General features: G+C 38.6%; 1 protein-coding gene and 1 long non-coding RNA gene across 4 annotated transcripts in view; one reads left to right on the forward strand and one right to left on the reverse strand.

The window, feature by feature from the left end:
* The window catches only part of ZNF609 (zinc finger protein 609), a 211,167-nt gene that overhangs the window by 73,646 nt on the left and 110,142 nt on the right, over window positions 1–27,379 (reverse strand). The window lies entirely within an intron of this gene.
* Window positions 1,512–17,532, forward strand: LOC122221926. The gene is made up of 2 exons (XR_006203510.1): window positions 1,512–1,803; window positions 17,309–17,532. It is a non-coding gene; the product is annotated as an uncharacterized LOC122221926 (long non-coding RNA).

A 27,379-nucleotide genomic window follows, 5' to 3' on the forward strand; every position in this document is an offset into this window, starting at 1 on the left:
GACCTATGAAATGAAGAGGTGGTTCTTTGAAAAGATAAGCAAAACTGACAAGACTTTAGCTAGACTCATGGGGGGGGTGCGTGGTAGAGAAAGAACTCAGATAAAATCAGAAATGCAAGAGGACATTTTACAACTGACATCACAGAAATACAAAAGGTCATAAGACATCACTAGGAGTAATTATATGCCAACAAATTGGATGACCTAAATTCCTAGAAACATACAACTTATCAAGACTCAACCATGATGAAGTAAAAAGTACAAACTAATTACTACTAAGGAGATTGAATCAATAATCAAAAACCTCCAGATGAATAAAAGTTCAGGATCATATAGCTTCAATGGTGACTTCTACCAAACATTCAAAGGAGATTAATATCAATCCTTCTCAAACTTTTCCAAAATTTTTATCTTTTTTTTTTAAACATTTATTTATTTTTGAGAGAGAGAGAGAGAGAGAGAGAGCGAGCACGCAAGCAAGGGAGGGGCAGAGAGAAAGGGCAACAGAGGATCTAAAGTGGGCTCCATGTTGACAAAGAGAGCCTGATGCACAGCTCGAACTCGCAAATGGTGAGATCATGACCTGAGCCAAAGTCGGACGCTTAACCGACTGAGTTACCCAGGTGCCCCCCACCCCCACCCAATTTTTATCTTTTACTGTGAGGTCATAGCAGTGAAGAATGTGAGGGCTATTAGTACAATCTGGTGCCACTTATCTGATTTGTGCCAAGATACTAGCCATTTTACCCACCACTGCTTTTGCATTATCAGTGCAAATGTCAACAGAGAGAAAAGCGCAAATAATGTCTTACTATTATTATGAAAATAGTCTGATCTAGGAGAACCTCTGAGAAACTCTCACACATATCTAGGGGTCTGAGAATCACATTTTGAGAACGAATCATCATGTTCTGGGATTGAAGAAGTCATCAGCTTCTCCAGAACCATAGGCCCATATGATCCCTGAAGCTTCTGTTAACAAGGAAGTTGAGGGAGATTGCCTATTCAGTGGGCAAACAAGAGCGTCTTCCACAACAGGGCCGTTTGGAAGTAACGGTGGAGGAAAAAGAGACACGAGCCAGGGAAAATTATTAGCAGGAGGTGAGTAGGAAAGACTGCTCTTAGGATCAAGGATTTTGTAAGTAAGGGATGCTTACAAGTTAGGTAATAATAAATTTCAGCAGTTGGGCAATGAGTGTTTTAAGCATTTGGGAGAATGAAGAACTCACTTAATGATTTAGTAAATGGACAAATGAATGACGATCATTACTGATAAAACTGACCTTACCATTGTGGGAAGAGGGAAAATCAGTCTCTCTAGCACCTATTTGTTTTCAAATTGCCACGGATAAGACCTCTCTGAAAATACAGCTTAGTAGTTCAGAAGTTAAACATACCATCGTTTAAAAGAAATTTTCAAATGGTTCCTCAATTAACCAGGAACCATCATTTCTTACAGAAGTCTTCCTTGTCCATGCTATTTCAACTAAAGGTATTACAGAGATAAACTTCAAAGTGGTACAAAGGGTATTGTGCAGTACAGATTAACTCCTGATTATGGACACGTTAGCACTGTTGAACCAAGCAGGAAATGGCCATCTGCTAAGATAGGCTTCATTGCCCAAGTGTCTCCTGGGTAATTTCGTGTCCTAGAAGGTCACAGAATGCCAATGATTTGGTATAACAATGGGTAATTCTGATGAGACATCATTCGTTCTATAGAAAGCACCATAAGCAGCAAAGCTGATTTGGGTTCCTAGAGAGCCTGTGTATACTATACTATAGCACCTCACTTTCTATCAGGTATGTGTTCCCAAAAGAATGTGCACAGAAAAATCATAGCACAGTGTGGAAGAATTTTAAAGATCATCGAACTAACCACTCAAGGGTGAAATATTTCCCATTGGGGTAGTCATAAAAACCTCATTTGAACTCCATCCCTACCTACCTATATGGGTGGAGAAAATAGCCCCATACTTTACTGAGGTGGTTTAAAAGATTAAATTCTTCTTTAATAGGTTAAGGACCTAGCAATGTACCTATAGTATTTTGGCAATCTTGAATGATACCCATTATTAGTTATTCTAATAGTCAAGTCACTCTTGGAAGCTCATACTGAAATTAACATTCATGAAAACTCTCTAGATCTGGGTGCTTGGGTGGCTTGGCTTAGTTGGTTAAGTGTCTGACTCTTGATCTCTGCTCGGGTCATGATCTCATGGTTTTTGAGTTTGAGCTCAAATTGGGCTCTGAGCAGACAGTGCCAAGACTGCTTGGGATTCTCTCTCTCCCTCTCTCTGCTCCTCCCCTGCTCACATGCTATCTCTCTCAAAATAAATTAGAAAATTAACAACAACAGCAACAACAAACAACTCCCTAGATCTTTTCTACTCAAACTGAAAAGATTCTCTTTCATCCCTGACTCCCAGTTTCCTTTCCAAGAAGCAACCAACATAATGCATATGTATTTGCTTGCTTATATGTACCTTTATTCTTTTTAGGCAAATGACAGTGTACTATATATACACGGTTTTATACCTTATTTGTTCATGTAACAAAAATGTAGATAATGATTTAAAATTTTAAATGCTCATCTTCCTACAAGACATACTGGTTGATATCTCAGCTCTATTATTTAATAGCTGGGTGGTCACAGACACATTATGCAATCTTTCTGATTCTACTTCATTCTGTAAAATAAAAACATAACGAGTACCTATATTTCATAGGGCCACTGTTGCAATTAACTGAATATAAAGTGCTTAGTATACAATGCCCAAAACACAGCAAAAGTTCAATAAATATTAGCTGCTGCTGCTGATAGTAATAATAACAATACCTTGTTAATTTAACTCCGCCTTTCAGTCTCTTATAACATTGTCAATCTCTCAGACATTCAGAACTTATGCTCTCCATTTGTAGTGGTTCGTGATAGTACAATTTTGGCTTTTCATCATGCTTTCCCTTCCTTCTTCTTCTGGTAGAGGAATTTCTCTTTCCTGGGAAAAACCCGGAACAACCAAATTCCAGTACAGGAGTGGGCCCAACTCTACACAAAATACATGAAATAGGTTCTTTAAAGGCCATAGAGATTCTTCCTCTGATCTCTTAGGCTGGAAGGACTAATTAAAATTGGGGCTGCTAATAACCATTCTTCCGAATAGATGACAAAGACTTGACTAAGAATAAAGCCAATTCAGGGGAAAGGAGAATAGGGAAAGGAGCAAAGACAGAATCCTGATGACATTATTTGAGCTCCTGCTGGAAACTAATCAACTCTATTTGTGGGAACATATAAATTCCTTGTTTGCTTAAACTAGCTTGAGCAAGGTATCCATCACAACTGAAAAAATCCAGATCACTATATACTACCCAAAGATTTATATGCCTAGTTTATATTAAGTCAGGGAAGTTATGCAAAAAATGTTGGATAAAAGTAGCCCAAAGGCAGAGTCTTGTGGTGCACCACCTCCACCTAGCTGACAAACATCTAGTAATCAATACTCTTTAAATATAGCCCTTTAGTCAGCTATAAAGTCACCCAGCTGTATCGTCATCCAATTCACATTTCATCAACACGTCATCAAGAGTATCATGAAAGGCTTTTTCAAATACCCAGAAGAAATCCAGGCATTCCAATCTACCTACCCAACAATTGTACTGGGAACACAGAGAGAGAAAGAAAGTTTATAGTACCTTGGTTAAGGGCTTAAATGGTTTCTAATAAGCAAAAGTTTTCTGGATTCCCTTCTTCATTCAGAAATATCAAATACTTAACATGGTATAAGCACTGTATTATGGCAAGTGATAAATCTAATATGATCCCTGTCCCTAGATCTGGTGGGGTAAACAAATGTGAACAAGTAATTAAATCAATGCCATTAAGGATGCAAAAAGTTAATACCATTGTTGGTGGGACAGAATTAGGAAACAAATTAAATTCTGGATATGAGTTTTAAGTAGGCAGTTAGATATGCAGGACCGGAACTGAGAAGAAAGTTCAGGACAGTAGTTAATAGAGGCCATGAGCTTGCTTGGGTGAGAGAGCCCAAGCATAGAGGATAGATAGGAAAAAAAAAAAAAGGCTCGAGAGAGAAAATAAGGAGTATCATCATTTAAAGGATTAAATCCAGGAAGAGAAGACCACAAAGAACCTGAAAATTATAATAATCATGATGACAGAGGTAAACTTTACTTCTTGCTACATGTGTGCCACGTACTTTTCAAAGCATTTTATACGTATTCCTCAAAACCATCTGCTGTAGTAATTAAAGTAGTAATATAGTAACTTTTATTTATTTTTATTTAACAAATCATCCTCAGGCTTTTTTTTTTTTAATATTTATTTTGAGAGAGAGAGAAAGATCACATACATGCGCGTGCACACACACAGTGGAGGGGGAGATAGAGAAGGAGAGAGAATCCCAACCAGGCTCCACTCTGTCAGTGCAGAGCCAGACGTGTGGGGTTAAGCATCTGACTCTTGATTTCAGCTGAGGTCATGATCTCACGGTTCATGGGTTCAAGCCCCATGCAGAGCTCCATGTTCACAGTGTGGAACCTGCTTGGGATTCTCTCCCTCTCCCTCTCTCTGCTTCTCCCCTGCTCATGCGCATGTACTCTCTCTTTCTCTCTCAAAATAAATAAACCTAAAAAAAGTTAAAAATTAAAAAAATTAAAATTTATTTTTATTTAAGTATAATTAACATAAAGTGTTATATTAGTTTCAGATGTACAATATAGTGATTCAGTAATTCTCTATTACTCAGTGCTCATCATGATAAGTGTACTCTTAATCCCCTTCACCTATTTTACCCATTCCCCCACCACCTCTCCTCTAGCAACCACCAATTTGTTCTCTGTATTTAAGAGTCTGTTTTTTTGCCTTTTTCTTTATTTTGTTTCTTAAATTCCACACGAGTGAACATATATGGTATTTTCTTTCTCTGACTTATTTAGTGTAACATCCTCTAGGTCTATTTTTATTGTCACAAATGGCAAGATTTCATGGCTGAGTACTATTCCATTGTAGATATGTATGTCACTTCTTTATCCATTCAGTTCTCAGTGGACACATGGATTGCTTCTATATCTTGGCTATTGTAAATAACGCTGCACTAAACATATGGGTGCATATATGTCTTTGAATTCAAGTGTTTTCATTTTCCCCATAAATACCCAGTAGTAGGATTACTGGATTATATAGTAATTATATTAAAAAAATTTTTTTATTACATTTCTTTATTTTTGAGACGCAGAGATACACAGAGTGCAAGTCGGAAAGGGGCAGAGAGAGAGGGAGACAAAGAATATGAAGTAGGCTCCAGGCTCTGAGCTGTCAGCACAGAGCCCGATGTGGGGATCGAACACATGAACTGTGAGATCATGACCTGAGCCATAGTCGGATGCCCAACCGAGCCACCCAGGCACCCCAATAGTAATTCTATTTTTAATTTTTTGAGGAAACTCCATACTGTTTACTACAGTGGCTGTACCAGTTTGCATTCTCACCAAAAATGCATGAGGGTTTTTTTTTTCCCCTACATCCTCACTAACATCTGTTGTTTCTTGTGTTTTTAATTTTAGCCATTCTGACAGGTGTAAAGTATTATCTCATTGTGGTTTTAATAACATCTACTTTTAATTTTAATTTTTTAATGTTTATTATTTATTTTTTGAGAGAGAGACAGAGCGCATGCGCAGGTGAGGGGCAGAGAGAGAGGGAGACACAGAATTCGAAATAGGCTCCAGGCTCTGAGCTGTCAGCACAAGCTGGACGCAGGGCTCGGACTCACAAATGGCAAGATCATGACCTGAACTGAAGTCGAACGCTTAACCGACTGAGCCACCCAGGTGCCCCGGTAGTATCTTCTTTCAAAGATAACTATACTAAGGCTAAACAGGTTAGGTTTGGCCAAGGTGATACAGCTACTAAGTGATAAAACTGGGATTCAAACTTGGGCAAGTTGGCTCCAGAACCTATGCAGTAATAAAGAAGTGAGAATCAAAACCGAATGGTGTCACCAAAAGTCAAGGGAAAAAGGAGAATGAGCTATTGTCAAATAATCTTAGCAAGAAGTTGAAATTGCAGGAAAGGGTAAGGCACAGAAGTTAAACTGACTGTGCTGGGTAAAGAAAAGCACGAAGTGGTGAAGGGAAGATAATTAGAATTTATTACGAGTCTACTGTGTGCCAGGAGTTCTACATATGTTATCTCATTAAATCTCCTAATATCCCTATGAAGTAGATGGTAGTTTTGTTTGATAGAAAATAAACAGAGCCCTGGGAAGGTTAATTGATTTGTCTGTAATTACTCAGTTATTAAGTGGCAGGGCCAGGATTTTAACCAAGGTATGTCTGACTCTGAAACGTAAACTCTTCCCCTTTATATCATGTTACTCCAGAAAAGCTTAGGCATGATCAGGAAGGAGAGTGCAAGTAGCTCACACTACCTATTTACATTTTGCTCTAGGATTTTGCTAAAGATCAATGTAAGTTTAAGGATCCATAATTCTGAAAACTTGGACATTTGCCTGTCCAGTGTTCTCCTTCTGGTTCTCTCCCATTTGCCAGGATTCCCTAGACCACAGGATCTCTGACTCCACATGCAAACTTTTTCAATATTTTCCAATATGATTAATTTGATTTAGACACCTGAACTCCATCAAAACTCAAGATGTTTATCAAAGAGGAAAGAGGGTACTTGCTATTTTGTAGTCCTCTGGTAAAGCAAACTTATCTTTTGTAAGAAGAACAAAAGTTGTTCAAGAGTTTTAATCTATTTTTGGATCTGGGTTTGCACGTTAGTTTTGGTAAATCCTTAGTTTCATATTTTGATTTTTGCTTAAAGTTGCATAATACGGTTCTGTTTTCAGTATAAATATCCTCTGAAGTGGGACTGAAACATCTGTCACAAAACAGTCAAGCCTTGCTAAACTATATTTCATTTTTTAACAACTACTCCGAAGCTCAGTTCTTCTAAAAATGACCAACAAACCCCCAAATACTAAATACCAACACTATATGAAATTTAGAATTTTGTATAACATATTTAACATATGGGGCTCACAAAATCCTATAGAAATTGAGTGGCACAATTCATCTTTCAAGGGACTGAAGGTTTCTTAAATACCATAACTTAGAAAGACATCATGATATTCTGATATTGGAAAGAATCTGCTCTTAAAAAATCTCTTTAACCGAGGTAGTGCATTAGGCAAACCCAACAATGTAAGAGTAACTATATTCTAGTTAATAGGTTTTTAATGCTTTTACTACTAAACATGGTCCTTATTCTAATACAAATCCATTCAACAAAGTAATAAAATGGCGAATCACACAACTTTATAAGGCTCAGAAAAACAGATGCCTTATTTGTAGAATCAATACAAAGTTTATGTCCTTGCTTGCAAAACTTCATTTTAGATTGGAGGACAAACTGGTAAAAAAGTACAATAAGGATGAACAACGGGCTTCAAGTACTGGCCTAGGGAGTGACTGCCAGAAGGGACAGAGAAGACTTCATACGTGAGTGGGCTAAAGCACAAGGAGGAGTTTCCCAAGTAAAGAACAAAGTGTACTCCAAGGAACAACCCATTCATTCAAAGGTGCACAGGCAGTAACAAACACTATATATTTAAAGAATTCCAAGTTGTTTGATTTGGCTGGAATAAAGAGAACAGGGAGAGTGAGATTGGGATTTATCTTTCCAGGTATTAAGAAACTACTAAGGAATTAAAGAAAGGGAATCATGTCATTAGATTTCTATATTTAAAGGTAAAACTAACTCAAGGGGGTAGACTAAAAGAGATTGAAAAGGAGGGATCCTAGCTAGATGCCTGTTACAATAAACCCAGTAAAAAAGAAGGAAGGGGATGACAGGAAGGATTCAAAAGACACTCAGGATATATGTATAAGGAACTTAACTTCATGAGGTAACAGACATGCAGGTAAATCAGTAAAGGAGTCAGGTACAATCAGAATTTCAGACTGAGGAGGGGTGTTTGGGTGGCTTAGTCAATTGAGCATCCTACTCTTGATTTGGGCTCAGGTCATGATCCCAGGGTAATAGGATAGAGCCCCACATCAGGCTCCACACTGAGCACGGAGACTGCTTAGGATTCTCTCTCTCTCTCCCTCCTCCCTCTTCCCTTCTCCTCTGCTCATGCTCACTCGCTCTCTCTCTCAAATAAAATTAAAAAAAAAAAAAAAAAAGAGAAGAGAATTTCAGATTCAGATAGTTGGGAAATGATTCATTCCACACATATTTACTGAGCACCTAATACATGCCAGGCACTATTCTAAGTGCTGGAGATATGCTATAAACCAAACAGACTAAAATGCCAGGCTGTGCGGCTTAAATTCAGTTGGATGGTATCCCATACCTGAAAAAGAAAGAAAAAAGGGGAGAAACAAACAGGTTTTAGTTTTGGAGAGAGGCTGAAGAAAGATGAATTAGTTTTTTTGGTTTTAATATTATTTTTTAATGTTTACTTTTGAGAGAGAGCATGAACGGGGGAGAGGGACAGAGAAAGAGAGGAAGACAGGATCTGAAGCAGGCTGTGCACTGTCCACGCAGAGCCCTATGTGGGGCTCCAACTCACGAACCATGAGATCATGACCTGAGCTGGAATCGGGCACTTAAATGAACCACCCAGGCACCCCTCTTGTTTTTTTTTTTTTTTTTAACTTTGATCAGTTGCCAGTACTCTATGAAAAGAAAACTAGAAGTATATTAGAAGTAGGTAGGTCGTCAATGCATCATCTAAGGGAACATCAGAATAATATATAAATACAAATTAAAACACAATATAATTTTCCAATTTCAGACTGGCAAAGATGAGTAAGTTGAACAAATATCCAAGCTGGCAAGAGTATGGAAAAAAAAAACACAGGCATTCTGTTGTAGTTGGTAGAAACATAAATTGGCAGAAACTCTGTAGAGGGTACTTTGGCAATATGTATCAAAATGTAAATTGCACATGCTCATTTGGCCCCCAAATTATATTTCTATAGTTTATATAAAGAAGATAACAGGACAGGTACACAAAGATGTATGACATACAGTTTGTTTCAACGTCGTTTTTAACAGCCAAACAAAAAAAGCCCAGAAACAATGTAAATGTTCATCATAGCATAGATCTCAGTCATCAAGGAGATATCCACAGCATATTTTTGAGTGAACAGAAGGTTACAACACAGCATGTACTAGATTAGCCTATTAATGTTAAATTGATGTCTACATTAAGTATATATGATTCTTATACGGTATGCAGATCAGAAATTAGAAATGGAAATTGAGATCTGGAAGGATGCTCTTGAAGTCACTCTGGATAATAACAATCTGGATGATTTTTAGTTTCTTATATTTTTCAGTATTTCATTTTTCATTTTATTGAGAATTTATAGTTTTTAAAAAGTTATTTTTATTTTAAAGGAAAAGGAAGAGATGATTACATATGTGAAGGTTTAGGTTTATTATAAGAAAAGGGGGTGAGGCTGATGAAGAAATGGACAGGTAGGGGAAAAGAGCAGCAACAGTGCGGCATGTGAGTAGAAGGGGGAGGCAGACAGGTAAGGATATTAAGTCAGTACCTCCACTGCACTGGCCCCACACAGCTGAGTGGCTCCTAAGAGCTGGGGAAACAGGCCATTCTACACAAACATCTCCACGACCTTCATAGGCAAATATTCATAACCTAGCAACTACCCGTATTCATTTAATTCTAGCTGTTGAGAACCAAGTGGCATATTTCGTGCATGTGCAAATATGCAGACTCTTTATTGAGAAATAAACAACAATTCCAACCCCCTCTCTGTGGCAACCAGAATCCTACCTGGAACAGGGCCAGAAAAAGCCATGTCTCCAGCACTTCTGAGAAAACTGTGGCTGCTGTTTATCAAATTAAAATGCAAAGCAGCGCACTCCAGTGTCACTGGGAACTGTCAGAAAGGGATTATGGTTCCCACCCCAAGGATGCAGGTCAGCTAAACAATACCCATCTCCTTGTGCTGAGAAGGAGGGAGAAGGAGAAAGATTAGGCCTGTTTCCAAATAGCAGTCCCGCCTGCTTGTTACCGTGGTAACCTCCTTTCCCAGAGCTGTTCTCATTTGTCTCTCTCTGCCTGACCTTCATGTTGTTCTGACAGTAACTGAGGAGGAAAAGGTGCCTGCCTGCCAGCTCAGCACTCAAGTTGAGGGCACTGAGCAAGAAAAAGAGGCACTCAAAGTCTCTCTCATTCTAGACTCTAAACGGTGACCTTAGAGCGATTAGAGTCCTGAAAGAGATTTCTGGTAGCCCCTGTCATTCCATCCTTCCCTCTCTTGCTCTCGGGGCCACCTCACTTCTCTGATATACCCTTTCAGTGTGAGGAATCCGAGTCAGAGTCAAGTGGGTAGGTGAGAAGTCACAGAGAAAAGAAAAAACAAGGCATGACAGGCTGAAGAATAGAGGTAATAAAATATTAACTCAAAAATGCCTGAGACAATTATCAGTACAATGGTTAAGTGCAGCCTTTAGTTTCCTCTCTCTTCAGGATTCATTGCCGTATGTTCAGTCAGTGGAGGTGTGAGGGCAATTAAGGTACTCCCACAGGGCTAGGGGAAGAGCCCAAACACTCAGTGCTTTCTATTGTTTTTCTTCAAGCCACAGATACATACAATTCAATCATTTAACAAACAATTATCGAGTCCCCTCTATGTGCATGTTCTGTGCTAGACACTGGGCATGGAATGGTAAAAGAAAAGAAACTGATAAATACAAAGGAATTAGAAACCTACTAAGGAATAGACAGGGAAAGTGATAAGAGAACAAAGTGATCTATCTAGGGTAGTCAGGGATGGAGTCACCAAAGAGGTTGGATTTAAGCAGAGACCTGAAAGATGAGAAGATATGGAGAGCCTGGGGATAAGCAATGCAGGCAGAGGAAACAGCACATGCAAACCCCTAAGGCAGGAAAAAGCTTGGCGTATGTTTGAGGTCCATGTTTCATTTCATATTACCAGATACACCCATAGAAAAATGTTTCAATCTGATGATTCTAGAAGCTTAGGAGGCCCAGAGAATGGGCACCATTAGAATAGCTAGTCAGATACATCCACTAGGTCCACAGAGGAGTTTTGAAGAGATCAATCATGAAATACTATGGTCTATGGACAAAACTCTTATGCAACAGTTTAGAACAATAACTACTACAATACTGGAGTCACTTCTCTACCACCAGTAGTCACAGTCACTCCAAAAGACACATTGTATAAGAGTGGGGCTGATTTTCATTAGTTTATCTTAAATGGCATCCCAAACCTACCCCAAGCCCATCAAAGACTTTAACCTAAGCCTAATTAAACTGATTTATATTGGAGTAATGAGCTTATAAAGCAGGTGGCAGGGACAGGTTTTAGTTCCAGTTTCTATCATTTAGCTGTATAGCTTTAGGCAAGTCAGTTCACTTCTCCAAACTTCAACCTTATGAAATAAAGGAGTTGGATTTTATTATCTTTAAGGAGATGGTATGAGGGCTTTCTCAGTTCCAAGTGGCAGAAAAGTATAGCCTAACTGGCTTAAAAAAAAGGGGGGGGGGGTGGAATTTAGTAGCTCTCAGATAACTAAAAAAGTCCAAATTATGCATCGCCTGATACAGGGGCTCCAATGATGTCATGGAGGCCTAGTTTTCTATCCCTCCCTCTCTTGGTACTGCTTTCTCTGGTCCATCTTCATTTTTAGAAATGCTTTCCTCTGGAGTAATATGGTAGCTACAACAGTTCAAGCTCTTAGCTCCAAGCCCAGCAGAAAGATGTGTTCTCTTCTAACCACTGTAACAAAAATCCTGATATTCAGTCTGGTTGGACCAGATTCTATACAAGAGCCAATGTCCCTGAAAATCTTTATAATTTTTAAATTTTGTAAATTCTTTGCATTTTCGGGTTTTAATTTTAAAAACAATAGTGTACACATAGTTTTTGTATGCCTAGCATCATCTTTCCTATAGAAAAACTACTCCCCTCCCAGGCCTCTTACTAACAGACAATCACAGTGTCTCTCTAGTCGCCTTGCTCTGGAGTGGGTTCAGCATCAATTTTTTTTTAAACCAAGAGACTATTTCATTTTTTTTTTTTTTTAGAAACTAAAGCCATGCTTAATATGCCTATTCATGATATAAAACCCTTTGAACCTCTCCTGCTCTTGAAAGTATTAAATTTTTGCATCTTCCTCAAATAAAATACTTATTGTAAGATAATCAAGGAGTTATACTATAAAAGTATTATTATGGCCAGGCAACAACATACCCAATTATACTACAGGAATAAATTATGGTCAGATCATCAGAACATTCTGGATTACTCATAAATATGGGAATTTTTCTGAAGATCAACTGGAATTTTCAGACTGGAAAAGGCTGTATTATTAGGATTTCACTATCACGAACATTTTTGTATCAATAGCTATTAATTTAAAACATAATTTTCAATGTCCGAATAGAATTCCTCTGAACAAATAAACCACAATTTGTCCAACCAATCCCCTACAGGTGAATATTTAGGTTTTCCCAATTTTCATTTGTTTAAACAAGGCTGAGAAGAATATCTTTTTTTTTTTTTTTTTCCTTTTAAGTAGGCTTCACACCCACTGTGGAGCCCAATGCGAGGCCCAAACTCACAGTCCTGAAATTGAGACCAGAGCTGTGCTGAGATCAAGAGTTAGATGCATGGGGTGCCTTGGGTGGCTCAGTCAGTTAAGCAACTGGCTTTGGCTCAAGTAATGATCTCACAGTTCGTGATTTCAAGCCCCACATCAGGCTCTGTGCTGACAGCTCAGGGTCTGGAGCCTGCTTCAGATTCTGTGTCTTCCTCTCTCTCTGTCCCTCCTCTACACTCTCTCTCTCAAAAAAAAATAACAAACATAAAAAAAAAAAAAGTTGGATGCTTAATTACTGAGCCACCTGAGTGCCCTGAGAAGAGTATCTTTAAAAAATTTTTTTAAAATGTTTGTTTATTTTTGAGAGAGAGAGAGAGAGACAGACAGACAGACAGAGCATGAGTGGGGGAGGGCAGAGAGAGAGGGAGACACAGAATCTGAAGCAGGCTCTAGGCTCTGACCTGTCAGCACAGAGGCTGATGTGGAACTCAAACTCATGAAGCGTGAGATTATGACATGAGCTGAAGTAGGATGCTTAATCGACTGAGCCACCCAGGTGCCCCAAGAAAAATATCTTAATACATAAGTCTCTTGCACCTGTTTCACTATTTTCACAGGGCTAAAGTCTTACATACAAGAGTATTGAGTAAAAGGGTATGTATATTTTAAGGCTTTTGTAACACACTATTCCAACAACTTTCAGGCAGGTTAAAAAAAAAAAAAAAGGCTTTAGTATTGCCTATATTTCCAGGATAACTTATTTACCCTTCCCAGGACCTTTTTAGGTATTATTAAGAATGCAATGTTCAAAGTATTCTACTTTCAACTTATTTTGTCTTTATCCCTAAAGGATAAACATCCCTAAAGGATGATAACATTTTCTGTTTGTTTTTAATGTCTCCCTAACTATAACCCTGTAAATTGACATTTACAGCCTTTGCTCTCAAGGAGGTCTACACTAATTTCTGGATTCCTTTACTGGGTTACAAATGACTACTCAAAACCTAGAGATATAAAATATATAATGTACGACATACAACATACAATATGCACTATTTATGGGGGTTTATTTCATGCCCTACCACTCCCATATGCATGACATTATTTTTTTTTAATATTCTTTTTTTTTTAATGTTAATTTTTAGTTTTGAGAGAGCAAAGCAGAGGAGGGGCAGACAGAGAGGGAGGGAGACACAGAATCCAAAGCAGGCTCCAGGCTCTGAGCTGACAGCACAGACCCCAAGGCAGGGCTTGAACTCATGGACTGTGAGATTATGACCTGAGCTGAAGTCGGACGCTTAACTGACTGAGCCACCCAGGTGCCCCTAAAGGCTAGGTTTCTAAGAGCACAGGTTGGGATTGAGATTTCTAATCAGCAAGTAGCTGGCAGACAGTAGAGATTTAGTAAGTGCATAAATTAAATGGGGCCATGTACAGTATGTGTTTTTTCTTCTCCAACTTCTCCAGGCAGTTCTTTGATTTTCTAGTCAACCTGAATGTTTTAGTCTTTACCATAACCAGTATGGTCAACCATACATCCCACATTTAATTTTTTACCAGCACCTATCAGTCTCAGTTTTCATTGTGAATTCCATAAGAGCTTTTCTTAAAAAAAAAAAAAAAAAATTTTTTTTAAATGTTTATTTATTTATTTTTGAGAGAGAGAGACAGAATGCAAGCAGGGGAGGGGCAGAGAGAGAGGGAGACACAGAATCCAAAGCAGGCTCCAGGTTTTGAGCTGTCAGTACAGAGCCTGACACAGTGCTAAAACTCACGAACCATGAGATCATGACCTGGGCCAAAGCTGGGTGCTTAACCAAGTGAGCCACCCAGGCACTCCACATTAACAGCTTTCTAAAAGAAGTTTTTCCTGACACATATATTTTTTAATTTTTTTTAAGTTTATTTATTTTGAGAGAGCACGTGTGCACATGAGCTAAGGAGAGACAAAGAGAGAGGGAAAGAGGGAGAGAAAGAATCCCAAGCAGGCTCTGCACTGTCAGCACTGCCTGATATGGGGCTCAAACTTATGAACCTTGAGATCATAACCTGAATCAAAATCAAGAGTCGGACAACAGACTGAGCCACCCAGGCACCCCTGAGAAATCTTTTTAATCAACAAAACTCTTAAATTTCTGGGTCTGTTTCTAATATGTAAAATTTCGTCACCATTTATAATTTTAACCTTGTAGAAAAAAAAATCTCATATAAAAGAATATCCCTGAAAATGTCTACAGATGTGGACTATCTTAGGAAGTAGAGGGGGATTTTTGTTTAAGAATGGATAAGGGAAGAAAGACTGCTTCAAACAGAAGGAAAGGGTGGAAACAAGTAGGAGAAGGTGCCTGGGTGGCTCAGTTGGTTAAGTGTCCTGTCTGACTTCGGCTCAGGTCATGATCTCATGGTTTGTGGGTTTGAGCCGCACATTGGGCTCTGTGCTGACCACTCAGAGCCCGGAGCCTGCTTCGGATTCTGTGTCTTCCTTTCTCTCTACCCCTTTCCTGCTCATGCTCTGTCTCTCTCAAAAAATAATAAAAAATATTTAAACATTTTAAATAAGTAGGAGATAAATAGTTAAGGGGCACCTGGGTGGCTCAGTCGGTTAAGTGTCCAACTTCAGTCGGGTTATGATGCTGCCATCCATGAATTCAAGCCCTGCGTTGGGCTCTGTGCTGACAGCTCAGGGCCTGGAGCCTGCTTCAGATTCTGTGTCTCCCTCTCTCTCTGCCCCTCCCCAGCTAGTGCTCTGTATCTCTCTCTCTCTGTCTCAAAATAAACAAACATTGAGGTACCTGGGTGGCTCAGTCGGTTAAGCGTTCGACTTCAGCTCAGGTCATGATCTCGTGGTTCATGAGTTCAAGCCCCTCGTCAGGCTCTGTGCTGATGGCTCAGAGCCTGGAGCCTGTTTCAGATTCTGTGTCTCCCTCTCTCTCTGACCCTCCCCTGTTCATGCTCTGTCTCTCTCTGTCTCAAAAATAAATAAACGTTAAAAAAAATTAAAAAAAAAATAAACAAACATTTAAAAAAATAATTAACAGAAATGGACTTTGAAGATAACTAACCTGGGTTCAAACAGATCCTCCACTATTGGCTACTGCAACTTTAGGCAAGTCATTTAACTTCTTCAAGCCCCAGCCTTCCCATTAGTAAAATAGAAATCACACTAGTACACATCTCACAGAATTACTGTGAGAATTAAATGAAATATTATACAAAAGCATTTAGCACTATTTCCTGGCACAGAACCTGATAAATGTTAAATGCTGCTGCTGCAGTTTCTGTTTTTATTAAACAGGCCCTAGGGATATTCCAAATGGGCTTCATCCACCGACCTTTACCTCAGAACAAAGATTAGAAAGTTTACAAGCCAGACAGCAGCTTTTTTCAGGCTAAAAGCGGGCCAAGAGTTGGTTACTAAATCATTGATTTAAAAAATCAAATGAATTTTCTCCTTTTTACCTTTTCAAGTCCATCCTTATGTCAGGTTGGAACATGTGCACATAAGGTGAGTGCACCTTCCATAATTCTTTTATGACTCTACAACTGGGCTCCATAACAAGAGTTAAAATGCAACTTGCTAGTGCTCATCTATGCAAGTCAGGAAAAACCCAGGAGATAAAGTCCCCAAATGACATTCTGATGTGTAGTTAAACCACTTGCTTTATATATGGGTAGCTGAAACATTATCCTTCTTGCACTATTAAGTCTGAGAAAGAAGTTTCCATTATCTCCAGTAGTCTGTACATCCTTCCCCTTCTTGTAGAACAAATTGCAGAACCCACCAGCATAGTTTCCCCAAGTAGATAAAACTGGTCAGCAGGTGACAAGTTGGTAATAATCCTGTAATTCTCTAAGGAGTTAGAAAGAAAAGCATTTAATCTCTACTTCAATGAGGCATTTAGCTAATCACTGGCCTGAGAAGGAACGTTTGGAAAAACAAATGGGTGGGACAGCTTCTAATAAGGGAAAATGTCCATGGCACAAGCGCTTTAGCAGTCTTTAAAAAGATCAGGGAGTTCTCCCTCAATCTGTTCCTCTTCTGCCCTCTAGAACAAGCCAACCTTCGTTCTGCAAAGAAAGCTATCCTGGCTCCTATTACTCAGTTGTCTAGCACCCTCAAGATTTCTAGACATTAGCTGCAGTCACTTAAGCTCTCTTGGCCTCAGTTTCCTCATGAGATTAATAAATGCTAGGTCTTTAGTCTCTCTCTAAATCCCAATCTTGCCTAAATCCAAACTGGCATGAATGTCTGAGGGCAGCTATCCTTAACAGCACTGTTATTAACTTGAGCTTTATTACAAGGGTATTAATCAAAATGAAAACCTCTACATTCAGACAGGCATTTGCAGCACAAAAATTAAACTTGCCAACCAGGAATCTCTTCAAAATGATCTGAATGAGATAAAGGCAGCAGCTGAAACATAATGACTCTGGACTGACATTATTACGCTTAGGGTCCAAGCATGACAGGTGTTAGAAGAGGTTCTTTCGAGCTCCACAAAGATAGGTGTATTTTAAATAAAATACATAGTGAAAGAGGTCAGATGTATTTATCCCTCAGGCAATGAGATATCTTCTTTCAATCTAGGAAATATTAAAATGGCCTACACTGAAATGTTTTTCACATCTCTAGTGTTTCAGAGCCTAGTATTCTTTCCTTTCTCTTCCTTACAGGTTTTGCTCAGGTTGCTAGAAGAGATTCTATGGATTTCTAGCCTCAAAGCAGGATTGACCTGAGTAAAAGATTAGACAGCAGGTGCACACATGCAAGAACTACAAGAAACTCAACAAACCAAATTACAACTGTCAAAAGGAGGAAGAGACCAATACAGAGGAGAGGTATTACTTTAGTATCTCTAACAAGTACATGTGGCAGAAATACATGATTTTCAACTTCATTGTTCTCCTCATGTCCTCAAATCAATATTCAACTAATTCTACCAGTCTAAAGAGAAACTCCTAGTAAAAGTTCACTGTGTGCATCATTCTGTACATAACACCAGGAGGCCCAAAGCAAATCTTAACGTTCTCCCACAAACTAAGGTTTTACCTAATAGTAAATCAGAGAATTTTTCTCAACTTCTTTAGAAAAAACAAAGTCACATTCTATGTTATTTCATAATACACAGTATTTCAAGCCATGTGGCAAAGGACCAAGTCATTTCATTACCATCCTATTAAGACTAGACTTTCCATTCCGAGGGAAAGTATAATCACATATATTTAGAAGGATATTATCTCTGTACACGGTCTTTGTTTCATAGCGCTCAGGAAGTGATACTTTGTACTTTTTTTTTTTGAAGTGGGAGAGGGGCAAACAGTGGAAGGCAGAGGATTTGAAGTGGGCTCTGTGCTCACAGCAGAGAGCCTAATGTGGAGCTCAAACTCACAAACCACAAGATCATGACATGAGCTGCAGATGGACGCTTACCTTGTCCTTTATAAACCCTGGGGTAAGGCCTCAGAAATTTTAAATTCCCAGCCCCGTATTTCTTTTCAGGGTTATTTCTCTTAAAAAATAAGAGAATGAAAAGACAGATTTTGGTACACAGCATACTGATAGATGTTCACACTGTCCTTAATCCCCTGTTGGCCATATTTAAGATGGTATTATGCACCAACCATACTGGCAAAAATTTTAAGTTGACAATAACAAGTACCACTTAAACAGAGCAGATGAAAGGAAAAACTACTGGTATAACCACTTTCATAAATTGGCCTTACTTGGTGAAGTAGAAGAATGTACACACCCTACTGTCTAAAAACTCCACTCCTAGGTTTGCACCCTAGAGATACCTTTGTACATGTACATCAGGAGACATAACAACAATGTTTAGAGCAGCAATTTGTGTTGCAAAAAATGGTGGAAAGAATCCAAATGTCCACCAGTAGACTGACAATACATATTTTCCTATATTCATAAAGTGGAACACTAAACACAGTGAAAATAAATTACACTGCACATATCAACATAAACAAGGGAAAAAAGCCATGACATAATGATTCCATTTATTTTTTAAAAAATATTTGTTTTTTTATTAAATTTTTTTTTATGTTTTTATTTATTTGAGAGAGACAGAACGAGTGGGAGAGGGGCAGAAAGAGGTAGACACAAATCTGAAGCAGGCTCCAGGCTCTGAGCTGTCAGCACATAGCCCAACATGGGGCTCAAACTCACAAGCTGTGAGATCATGACTTGAGCTGAAGTTGGAAGCTCAACCGGCTGAGCCAACCAGGCACCACTAAAAAATATATTATTTTTAAGTTAATCTCTACACCTAGCACGGGACTCAGACTTACAATTCCAAGATCAAGAGTTGCATGCTCCTCCAACTGAGCTAGCTAGGCGCCCCCATAGTGATTCCATTGAAATTAAGAACAAAATCAGGAAAAACTAAGAAAAGATTGCTTGCTGACACAGATAAATGGGGGAAAAATATAGAGATAAATGGGTAAATGATTAAAAATATCAAATAGTGGGAGGTAAAGAGGGAGGAGCAGGTAACTCTCATTAGGAAAGGGTCACCACACAGGAGGTTCTAAACTTGAAATGTTGTTAATGCTTTAAGGGGGGTAAAAGGTATGGGTGTTCTTTTTATTGTTTTTTTCAAAACAGTTTAAAACTAAGAGAAAGAAACAAATCATATCCAGAGATAAAATATTCCTTATCATCTAGTGCCTACACAGTGCTACAATGAGGAAACATGCTAAACCTTCCCGATGACCTCTTTAAGTAGTACGGTCATTCTAAAAACCACATTAGTTTTCTAAAAAATTAAGCTAGAGGGTCTACTTCCATATTACCTCAGAGGTATAATTTTCTTTTGTAGCACTTATCTTTCACAAAATGACTTTTTTGTATGTCTCCCTCCCATGATAAGCTGGAAATTCCATGAAGGAGGGTATCCCCTCCTCCAACACTCTATCTCAGGGTCTTTAACACGGTACCTGATCGTGGGAAGTACTCAATATTTTTTGAAAAAATGGATAAATGAAAAAAGTTAATCTAATTACATTGGCTAACTTTTACTAGTCTGTCCAAAAATGCAGGAAAACACACCACAATTTTCCAACCTGATGCTTCATCCCTGTTGTTAAGCATTCTGACACTGACCCAGAACTTGGTAGTTATTTCAGCATTTATGCAACCAAGTTTAGTGAGGGCCTCCTGTAAGAAGGCACTGTGCTAGGTGCTGAAATTACGGCACTGACAGAACTGACGTAGTTTCATTTATCTACATAAAAGTCACTACATGTATAAAGGAAGATGGTAAGATAGCCTCCCTCTAACCTCCCCCCCCCCGCCCCCAACAGACCTCTTAAGACACTGAAATGTGTACAGAGACAAAGCTGAGATTTCAACAACTGGTGGGTGGCAAAGATCCACCCCTCAGAGAACAATGGGCTGCTATTTCCTTCAGCTGCTCTGAAGGATGAACTAATTCCTTTAGTCTCTGCCATCCTTGTGAGTTAAATTATATCATTCTTTGTTCTGCAGAGTAGCTTCTCATAAAATATTCAATAAACAGCAAAAGCACTGTCCTTCTGGAACCTCTTCTAGAAAACAACATGCACAGACAACCACTCATAGGAAAAAAAGCTATAAAGGAAAGAAATTATTATCCTGAAGACAAACATCTCTGTTTTGGAGATAAAAGAGAGGAGCCATAAGCCACATTACAGCTGCCTTTCTGCCTCCAATATATGGGAAAGGTTAAAATTAGAGACAACCAATGAAAAAACATTAAACGATAGTTCTAATAAACTTGAGGACTGTTATATTGCACTACACTCACTTCTGCTGCCTTTTATTCAGTTTCAATACAGTCATCATTCTACCAGCATTTCTTTAAAGGCCATGGTAAAAAATGCTGCTGACACCTATTACCAGCTCAAGCTATTCCTGACTCCCTTCTTCCTTCTTCCTTAAGCCAACCTAAAAGTTAAACAAAGATGGTGGGGAGTAGTGTAGTTAGGTAGGACATGAAGGGGGCAACTAGCACCCCCAAAATGAACTTTGTTTCTATTGTCTTAGAGAATTAAGTTCTCTCTGAAAATTTAACAAGGTTGTCAGTAATCTGACTTCACAATGCATATTTCTATTTGCAAACTATCTCTATTAAAATATGCATTTCAAAATCTCTTAGATTCAATCTCCTCCTCTGTGAATCAGTGTTTATGGGACAAGAATCTGGCATTCAGAATGCTGAAGTAAATTAAGGAGACTGAGCACCCAATTAGGTGCTAAATAGCTACACAGAAAACTAGTTAAGATTTAGAAATAAGACCTATTTCTCTATTCAAAGGGAAGACATACACAACTTACCAAGAATCTGGGAAACTGAACCCAGGAAAAAGCACTCACAATTTGCTATAGAATTGAAAAAATAAACCAGAAATACACATTATACTCAAGTTATCACCTAAAGACAACAGCAAAAAATATATACCCAGGGCTACCACCAATAAGGATAAGGCCTTTGTGAATGACAAGTTGCCTTCCTGTGCTAACCAGGTTGAAGACATGGTGATATTAGACTGGATTTCAATGATTCATTCAACCTCCCTCAGGAGGGGACCTTCCTGAAGTTCACTCAGTACAAATGAGGATGACTACCCTACATACGTGTTTCTCTCTTCTAAAAACTCATTAAAATGAAAACACAGAAGTAGAAAAATAGGCATAAAGCTGTGAGGACAAAGCAGCAGACGTGAGATGTCAAAAACATTTTGGAAACTACAAAGCACATGGACAAATGTTAGCCTAGCAGACCAAAGGAAGTTGAAACCTAAACCTGTAAGAGACTAAGTCTGTAAGCTGGGAGTTAAAGAACTATGCTAGCAAACATTCAAAACTCAGGAAAAGCTTAGTGACATCAGCTACTTGTGCAAAGAGGGTAAAACTCAAAATGGAAAGATCAGCTCAAATTCTTAAAAAAATTTTTTAAATGTTTATTTTTGAGAGAGACAGAAAGAGACAGAGAGACAGAGAGAAAGGAAGCTTGAGCGGGGAAGCAGCAGAGAAAGAGAGAATCTGAAGCAGGCTCCACACTGTTAGCACAGAGCCCGACACAGGGCTCGAACTCATGAACCGTGAGATCATGACCTGAGCCAAAGTCAGATGGCTAAATTAATCAACTGAGCCACCGGCTGCCTGTTTTTATCACACACACACACACACACACACACACACACACACACACACACACACACGTTTATTTTATTTCTGAGGGAGAGAGAGAAGGTGCAAGTGAGCTGGGGCAGAGAGAGAGACAAAGATAAAGAATCCTACAAGGGACAGAGAAAGAGAGGGAGAGAGAGAGAGAAGCAAGGCTCACCCGGAGCGGGGCTGGGAGTCACTTGAAGCAGAGCAAGAGCTCACCCAAAGCAGGGCTTGAACTCATGAACCGCAAGATCAGGACCTGAGCCAAAGTCAGATGTTTAACCAACTGAGCCACCTAGGTGGCGGAGAGTCAAAGTCTTTAAAAGATACAATCAGATTAGACTATCTCCACCACCCAATGCAGGCTCCCATCTCTTTATCCTACCCCTTCTGATTCTAGCAGAAGTCTGAAGGTTTACTCTCTGAATATGTTGAACATCCAGGCTCTGTACTCACCCACACCACATACAATTGAGAATAGGGATAAAGTACAACACTGAGAGCACCAGTGAAACACAAAACCCTTTTCCCTCCACTGGGTTCTGTGAGAGCAGGCAAAAGATTGGTTGATTCCTCTGAGGGAAAAACAACTTGCCTAAGACAAAAGAACCTACAGATGTTGGCAGCTGGATGACCCGCACATAAAATACAGGAAGGTATAAAGTATACAGCACTAGTAAGCTTGTTAACAAAGAAAACAATTGTTATATTTATATTTATTTTTTTAATGTTTTTTAATCTTTATTTTTGAGAGAGAGATACAGACTGCGAGCAGGTGGGGGGGGGGGCGAAGAGAGAGAGAGAGGGAGACAGAGACTATGAAGCAGGCTCCAGGCTCCGAGCTGTCGGCACAGAGCCTGATGCAGGACTCGAACTCACGAACTGTGAGATCATGACCTGAGCTGAAGTTGGATGCTTAATTTTTTTAAATGCTTATTTGTGTGGGGGGGGGGGGGGAGGGGGAGGGGCAGACAGAATCCGAAGCAGGCTCCAGGCTCCGAGCTATCAGTACAGAGTCCGATGGGGCTCAAACCCACAAACCGGGAGATCATGACCTGACCTGAGCTGAAGTCAGACACTTGAGCCATTGAGGCACCCCTATATTTATCTTTAAAAGAAAGCAAGGCATACCAAATGTACTGATTTTTATCCAGTTTTTTCACTTTCACATGAACATTTTCCTCTGCCATTGAGTATATAGTTTTTCATGGCTGCATAATATTCCTTATACAGATAAACTGGAATTTATCTAATTTGCTTCCTATAATTAGAATTTTGGGTAGCTTGCAGCTTTTTAGCACTCTTATCCATAAATCATTGCAAATACTTCTAATTACTTACTTGTGACAAACTCCTAAATAAGTGGAATTGAAGGGTATAAACTTTTTCAATACATATGCTTAATGTGTCTTCTAGTAAAGCTGTATCAAATAACTTCCTACGCTTTATATCCTGATTACAATGGTCAGCCTAGTTTTGTATTGTTTTTGTCTGTTTTTACATGAAACTTGTTAAGGTATAACTGACATACAATAAATCACACAAACTTAAGTTATATAATCTAATAAATCTGACATGTATAACATTGTGAAATCATTACCATAATCAGGAGAGTCAGCATACCAGACATTCACACTAAAGTTTCTTCATGCTGCCTTGTAATCCTTCTTCCTGGTCTTTCTCAGTCCTTCCAGAACTTCCCTGACCTTCCCATCCATTCATCACCAAACACTGATCTGCTTCCTATCACTGTAATTGGTTTACATTATTTAGAATTTCATATAAATAAAATTGTATAGTATGTACTCTTTATATAGTTTCTTTTGTTTAGGATTATTATTTTGAGATTCATTCATGTTGTGTCAATATATCATTCCTTTTGGTTGATGAGTAATAATTTATTGCATAGGTACACCAAAATTTGCTCTTCCATTAACCAGCCAATGGACATTTGAGCTGTCTCCAGTTATGGGCTTCTATGAATGTCTGTGTACAAGACTACACGAAAAAAAGTAAATACCTTGTGATGGGATGACTAAGTTATGTTAGGTAAGTGCTAATTTCTTAAATAAATTGGGTACTGGTTTCCCAAAGTGCGTCTATCATTTTGCATTCCTGTTAATAGTATAAGACAGTTGATCCTCAGACACTGGGTAAAGTCAGTATTTTTTATTTTTTTAATTTTTTAAATGTTTTTATTTATTTTTGAGACAGAGAAAGACAGAGCATGAGCAGGGGAGGGGCAGAGAGAGAGGGAGACACAGAATCCGAAGCAGGCTCCAGGCTCTGAGCTGTCAGCACAGAGCCCGACGTGGGGCTCAAACTCATGGACGGTGAGATCATGACCTGAGCTGAAGTTGGACGCTTAACCAACTGAGCCATCCAGGCGCCCCTGTATTTTTAATTCTAGATATTCTGATATAGGAATCCAGCGGTATCTCACTGTAGGTTTAACTTACATTTCCTTATTGGCCAAAGATGTTGGTGAAGTTATCTGTTCAAATTTGTTTTGGGGTTGTTTTTTCCTTATTATTGAATTTCCAGAGTTCTTTATATATTCTGGATAGAAGTCCTTTACAGATACATGATTAGCAATTATTTCTCCCAAAATTGGTAGCCTTCTTTCTCATTCTCTTAATGGTGCCTTTCAGCTGTATGTATGTATGTGTATGTATGTATATATATGTACATATGTATATACACACACACACACACACACACACATATATATATATACGTATTTAAAATATTTTTTTCTTAATGTTTATTTTTGAGACAGAGAGAGACAGAGCATGAGTGGGGAAGGGGCAGAGAGAGAGGGAGACACAGAATCTGAAGCAGGCTCCAGGCTCTGAGCTGTCTGCACAGAGCCTGACGTGGGGCTCAAACTCACAAAGTATGAGATGATGACCTGAGCTGAAGTCAGACGCTTAACCGACTGAGCCACCCAGGTGTCCCTGTATGTATTTTTTAATTTATTATGGTGCCTTTCAGTTATATACATACATATGTATACATACATATACATACACATATTTTTCAACTTATTTGAGAAAGAGTGCACATGCACATGAGCAGGTGAGGGGCAGAGAAAGAGGGAGAGAATCCCAAGCACGTTCAGCATAGTCAGTGCAGAGTCCCACCTGGGGCTCGATCTCAGGAACTGTGAGATCATGACCTGACCTCACCCAGGTACCCTTTAATGGTGCCTTTTAAAAAGCAAAACTTCCTGACTTCAATCAAGTCCAATTTATCAATATTGCATTTTACAGACTGTACTTCTGAAGTCAAATCTAAGAAATCCTTGCCTAACCCAAGGTCAGAAAGGTTTTCTATTATAATTTCCTCTAAAATTTTTATAGTCTTAGATTTTACATTTGTATAAATCCATTCTGAATTACATTTTGTTCATGTTATGAGGTATAAATAGAAGTTCACTTTTTGGAACATGGATATCCAATAGCTCCAGCACCATTTGTTAAAGCTATCCTTTTTCTGTTGAATTGCCTTTACATCTCTGTAGAAAAATCAATTGACCATTTATGTATAGGTCAATTTCTGGACACTATTCCACTGATGAACACATTTGGCTATCTCAAGATCCCTGCCACATTGCTGTAATCATTGTAGATTTAAAATAAGAATTGAAGTCAGGTAGTTTAAGTGCATTTCCCTATGAATTTTAAACCTGCTTGTCAATTTCTATTAAAAAGCCTGCTGAAGGGTGCCTGGGTGGCTCAGTCAGTTGAGTGACCAACTTTGGCTCAGGTCATGATCTCATGGTTCATGGGTTCAAGCCCCATGTTTGGCTCTGTGCTGATAGCTAGAAGTCTGGTGCCTGCTTCGGATTCTGTGTCTCCCTCTCTCTCTGCTCCTCCCCTTCTTGCACTCTGTCTCTCTCTCTAAAAAATAAATAAACATTAAAGGAAAAAAAAAAAAAAAGGCCTGCTGAGAATTAGGAATCACTAGTCTGTCAATAATTTGAGGAGAATTGAGATTCTAACTATTGAGTCTTTCAAACCATGAGCATGGTAAATCTCTCCATTCATTTAGGACTTATGTTTCGTAGTTTTCATTATACAGGTCTTACATATATTTTGTCAGGTTTATCCCTAACTATGTAATACTTCTGATGCTATTATAAGTGGCATTTAAAAAACTTCAATGTGACTAACACTATATAAAAATACAATTGATTTTTAAACACTGAATTTGTCTTGCAATACTGCTAAACTCACGTATTTGTTCTAACAGGTTTTTTTTTTTTTTGTAGTTTCCTTAGCACTTTCTACATACATGATCATATCATCTATAAAGATAGTATTATTTCTTCCTTTCCAATCTGGATGCCTTTTATTTATTTTTCTGGCCTTATCAGACTAACTAGAACCTTCAGTGTAATGATGGATATAAGTAGTAATAGAAAACATCCTTACCTTGGTCTTTATCCTAAGGCAAAAGCATTCATTTTTCACCATTAGCTATGATATTAGCTATAGGTTTATGGTAGATACCCTTTAGCAGGAAAAGATTCCCTTCTATTTCTACTTTCTTGAGCAAGGTAAGGCAAATGAGGCAAAGGAGGCATGAAAAGTACTCATCTCATGCATATAAAATTTAAAGGCAAAAATCCTCAGTAATCAAGTGATATATTAATGCAATAGTTTTTAAAAGCCAAAATTAATCCAAACCCCACAATGAACAAAATATCAAAATTTAAATAAAAAACTGGATTGGTATTATTGATTTTCCCTTTGCCTCTGGCTCCAGTATGGCTCTGCATGGCACTATTATTGAACCTGGCAGAAGAATGGGCATTGCAGGCAGAAGGAAGAACACACACAAAGGCCAAAATGTAGGAATGTACCTGGGGCATTTGAGGTATATTAAGGAAGTTAGTATGACAGAAAAAGAGTGAGAGGCAGAGGAGAGAGCACATGAGGTCAGAATGAAAACAGGAGCTAGATTATGTCATTGACAAGAACTTTTGAGTTTTTCTGAATGATATGGGAAGCCACAACACAGTTTTAAGGAGTAAAATAATCTGACACACTTTAAAAGGATCACTCTGACCACTATGAGAAAAGATTACAAGTCACTAAAGACAGGGAGACAAGTTAAGTGCTATTATAATAATCCAGAAGAAGTTAAACAGTGGTTTGGACCAGCTGGTAGCAGTGGAGGTAGGGAGAAGAGGTTGGATCCTAAATGTATTAGAGACAAAGCCAGTAGGATTTGTTGGTGGATTATATGTGGGGAAGAAGACAAAGAGTCAAGAATACCTCCTTGGCCCATGCAATTAGAAAAATGGGATTGCAGGGTACCTGGGTGGCTCAGTCAGTTGTTTGACTCTTGATCTCAGCTCAGGTCTTGATATTAGGGTTGTGAGTTCAAGTGCTGCATTGGGCTCCATGCTGGGTGTGGAGCGTACAGAAAGAAAGAAAAAGAAAGAAAAGTAAAGAAAGGAAGGAAAGAAGAAGGGAAGAAAGAAAGAAAGGAAGAAAGAAAGAAAGTTGAAGAATAACATGCTTGAAATGTAGATAACAGAAGAAATAAGCTCTAATTTAAGGCAGGAATCATGA

Source organism: Panthera leo, chromosome B3 (genome assembly GCF_018350215.1).
Source record: "Panthera leo isolate Ple1 chromosome B3, P.leo_Ple1_pat1.1, whole genome shotgun sequence".
Lineage (NCBI taxonomy): Eukaryota > Metazoa > Chordata > Mammalia > Carnivora > Felidae > Panthera > Panthera leo.